The sequence below is a fragment of the Balaenoptera acutorostrata genome, chromosome 8, assembly GCF_949987535.1.
Source record: "Balaenoptera acutorostrata chromosome 8, mBalAcu1.1, whole genome shotgun sequence".
In the NCBI taxonomy this organism is placed as follows: Eukaryota; Metazoa; Chordata; class Mammalia; order Artiodactyla; family Balaenopteridae; genus Balaenoptera; species Balaenoptera acutorostrata.
Genome location: NC_080071.1, coordinates 32,542,546 through 32,547,390, shown reverse-complemented (window position 1 = coordinate 32,547,390; position 4,845 = coordinate 32,542,546). Strand labels below are relative to the sequence as shown.

Sequence of the window (4,845 nt, the reverse complement as noted above, 5' to 3'; positions counted from 1 at the left end):
CTGGACCACAAAGCAAGTCTCAACAAATTTCAAAGAACTGAAATGATACTGAGCATATTCTCTGACCACAGTGGAATTAAGCTAGAAATAAATAAAATTTTAAGTAGAAAATTCACACAATCGTAAATTAAGAAATACATTTCTACATAGTCCATTGTTCAAACAAGAAATCATTAAGGATATTAGAAAATATTTTAAGCGGATTAACACTTGAAAGTACAACCTGTCACAAGTTGGGAGATGCAGTAAAAGCCATGCTGAGAGGGAAATTTACAGCATATAAAATGCACGTATTAGGAAAGAAGGAAGACGGAAAAACTTATGATCTAAAAATCTGTCTCATGATATTAGAAAAACAGCAGAGCCAGGTGCGGAGCACCTGGTGGCAGGCACGCGGTTCCAGTGGGCCAATGGCGGCCAGGCGAGGCCAGGACGCGCCCAGGGTAGCCTTAGCGTAGGGTTGCACCGTGACAGTCTCGCTGATCGGTTCCTTGAGGAGACTTCGTCTTGTTTGAGACCTGATGGCCAAAAGAGAGGAAGAAAACTTCTCTCCTAAAAATGCCAAAAGACTGAGACAAGAGCTGGAGGATTCTGATAAAGTGAGGAAGATGAATGTACAGTTTCTTTCACTAATGATACTTCTACTTTGCAGGAGAAATTGGGATAATTGAGAGTATTCAGCTAAGAAACTTCATGTGTCATTCCATGCTTACACCCTTTAAATTTGGTTCTAATATCAACTTTGTTGCTGGCAACAATGGAACTCAGCAGCTATCTCAATAACATTAAGGAACAGCGGAGGTGATGCCTATAAAACAAATGTGTATGGTCACTCTACAGCTGTGCGACGTCTCATCAGCATGGACGGAAGTTGATCTTATAAACTAAAAAGTGAAACGGAAACGTGGCTTCTATTAGGAAAGAAGAGCTAATTGCAGTTCTTGATCATTTTAACATGCAGGTGGATAATCCAGTTTCTGTTTTAACACAAGAGATGAGCAACCAGTTATAGCTGTCTAAAACTGAGGGAGACAAATACAAATTCTTCATGAAAGCAACCCCACTTGAACAGATGAAGGAAGATTATTTATACATTATGGAAACAAAGAACAAAGGAGTAGATAAATCAAGGAAGAGTAATTTACTGAACTGAAGTGCCAGTGTTTAGAGAAAGAAGACGTTTACAAATTATTGCTAGTTTAAGTACAATGAAGGCTAATTTAACATATTTGAAATGTGAAATGCCTTGGGCAGTGGTCAATTAAACTGAAAAACAACTGAATGCTATCAGAGATAATATAAAAATTGGAGAAGATCGTGCTGCTAGACTTGACAGGAAACTGGAAGAACAGGAGGTCAGACTTAATGAAGCAGAAAAAATACAAGGATATTCAAGATAAAATAGAAAAGATTAGTCAAGAGACAAATGCATGAACACCAAAACGTATGGTATTGAAAGGAGATGTTACTCCTAAGAAAAGGGCCTATAATGTAGCTGAAGTTTTATATAACCATTCCCTAAATGCATATTGAACATTAAAGAAAGATGCAAAAGAATTGAAGAACTAAAAAAAGAAAAAAGAAAAAAGTACTAATCAATCTTTGGAACTTGAGCAGCTGAAAAGGCAAAAAAATTATCTTAGTTAAAAGAGAGTGTAACCTAGAGATTGTCATACTGAGTGTAGCAAGTCAGACAAAGACAAATATCATATGCTATCGCTTATATGTGGAATCTAAAAAAATGGTACAAGTGAACTTATTTGCAAAACAGAAATAGTCACAGATGTAGAAAACAAACTTATGGTTACTGGGGGGAAGAGGGGGAGGGATAAATTGGGAGATTGGGATTGATATACAAAATAGATAACTAATAAGGACCTACTATATAGCACAGGGAACACTTCTCAATACTCTGTAATGACCTATATGGGAAAAGAATCTAAAAAAGAGTGGATATATGTGTATGTATAACTGATTCACTTTGCTGTACAGCAGAAACACAACATTTTAAATCAACTATAATCAAATAAAAATTATATATATAAAAGGAGAGAGTGTAAAGGCCTTACAGGATCAAGAAAGTTCAATCAAGAGATTGAACAGTTTTAGCCATAGAAAAGAACAAAGAGGAACATACCAGAATTAAGAGAGAAGAATTAGATGTGAAGTATATGCTGAACTATAATCAGCAGCAACTGAAAGAACTGAAAGTAATACCGATCGACTAAAAGGATTTGGCCCTCATGTTCCAACTCTTCTCGAAGCCAGAGATGATGCTTATAGATGTGGACATTTTACCTATAAACCCATAGGCTCTTCAGGAGCTTGCATTCATCTTTGGGACCCTGAGCTTGCTCTGGCTATTGAATCTTGCTTAAAAGGACTTCTGCAAGCCTACTGTTGCCATAATCATGCTGATGAAAGAATGCTTCAGGCACTGATGAAAAGGTTTTATTCACCAAGCCACAGATAATATTTTCTGAGTTTTGGAATAAGACGTATGATGTTAGACACAGAGCTGCTTATCATCCAGTTTCCAACAGTTCTGACAGATTTAGAAATAGAAAATGCAGTTGTTGCATATAGCCTAACTGACATGAGAGGCATAGAGACAGTGCTACTAGTCAAAAATAATTGTGTAGCTTGTGCAGTAATGCAGTCCCAAAGCTAGCCAAGAACTGTAGCTTTTACTGCTGATGGTGATCAGGTTTTTGTGGGACATTATTATTTATCTGAGAATATAAGACCTAAGTTTCTAAGCAGAGATGTGGATTTATTTCAAACTGACTTGGAGAAGGAGGATGAAAATAAGTAAGCCCAGATATTAAATCTTCAGCCCATTTTCTACCCTTGAAAAGGATATTAAACACAATGAAAATTTTCTTAGAAGGTGCCAACTACATTATAAAGAGTTAAGATAAAAATAAGAAAAAGTATTTCTAAAATGTGGGAACTTGAGAATATAGAAGAACTCCAGTCTGCAGATGTTGCAGCTTTGGAAGATGAGGCTCAAGAAAATAAAATAAAAATGAAAATAGCTGAGAAAAATATGGAACAACAAAAAGAAAACATGGAGCATCTTAAAAGTCTGAAAATAGAAGCAGAAAACAAGTAAGATGATGCAATTAAACTGAAAATTAATCAGCTAGCAGATCCACTTAAGGATGAATCAAACCCTGCTGATTCTGAAGTGGATAACCTAAAACAAGAGAAATGGCATTTTGAAGAAAAACAAAAAGAACACTTGGATACTTTAACTAAAAAGAAACAAGAGCTAGATATGAAAGAAAAAGAACTAGAAGAGAAAATGTCACAAAAAAGGAAGATAAATCTGCCCAGAGCAGATAGAAGAAAAAAACAGTGCAACAGACGATACCATTTACGCTTTCTTTACCTCTTACTTGAAAGCAGAATTGTAAAATGTTTAAATGGCTTTTCTCTACTAGTCTAAAGGTGGAGCTCATTTACCATGGAAGCCTTATCAAAAAGTCTATTTTGTAACAACCTCATAGATACTGTACCTAACAAAACATGATTTGTATTAGCTCTGTATGAAAGTATTTGTGGCTTAGGATTTTTTATACATATATCTTTTTATAACTTTCCCAGAACTGAGCACATTATCTGATACTGTTGTAAATTTTTTTTCTGTCAGTGCTTTAGTTCAGGATTGGCAATAAATTATTTCTACAGGAGGTCTGAAAGTGGAAAGAATGGTTTGATTTGATAAAATGAGTTGCTAGTCATCCAGGCTTTTTACTTCTGTACATATTTTGCAAAAATTTTGCCTCTTGCTATTAATATTTGCTTTGTAAAAATTACTGACATTTAATAAACATTTATAAACTAAAAAAAAAATCTGCATCAATTCTAGACAAAGAAATTAATAGATTAAGACAAAAGATATAGGCAGAACATGCTAGTCATGGAGATCAAGAGGAAATAATGAGGCAGTACTAAGAAGCAAGAGAAAGGTATCTTGATCTGGATAATAAAGTAAGGACTTTTGAAAGGTTTATTAAACTACTGGAAGAAGTAAGAACCCATAGATACGAAACATATCAACAGTTTAGAAGGTCTTTGACTTTACAATGCAAATTGTACTTTGACAACTTATTATCTCAGCCAGCCTATTTGTGGAAACATGAATTTTGACCACAAGAATGAAACTGTTACTATATCAGTTCAGCCTGGAGAGGGAAACAAAGCTCCTTTCAACAACATGAGGGCCTTCTCCAGAGGCGAATGTTGTTGGTGGTGGCGGTGTTTTGTTTTTTCCATGGCTTGCTTCATTCTTTCCCTGTGGTCCACTGCTGAATCTCCTTTCAGATGCCTGGATGAGTTTGATGTCTACATGATATGGTTAACCAAAGAAGTGCAATGAACATAAGACTCAAGACAGCAGACTCCCAATGTTTCAGTCAATTTATCTTGCTTAGCCCTCAAAGCACGAGCTCACTTCTGTCAAGTGAACTGATTAGAATTCTTTGAATGTCTGATCCTGAAAGAGGACAAATCACATTGCCTTTTTAACCTGTGACTCAATAGCAAGAAGACCAAAGTTGATTTGTAACTTAAATGCCATGTCCTCATGTTGAAAGATTTGCAAAGGGAAAAAAATTCAGGATTATTTGATGAAATAAAATGAAACCAAAGATATTCTTAAAAAAAAAAAAAAAAAGCTCCTTTATACATCTGACCACAATAAATTATGTAAATAAGCCTAGAAAACCAACTACAATCAGCAATTTAAAATTATTTTTACTTTACTTTGAGAAAATCAATTTCATAGTACTGGTTTTAAATCTTTTTGGTTTTTTTAACTGTCTACTTTTATAGATTTTT

General features: G+C 35.0%; 1 pseudogene; it reads left to right on the top strand.

Moving 5' to 3' along the window:
* Positions 1–521: 521 nt before the first annotated feature.
* Positions 522–4,566, top strand: LOC103000096 (structural maintenance of chromosomes protein 6-like; annotated as a pseudogene).
* Positions 4,567–4,845: the final 279 nt, after the last annotated feature.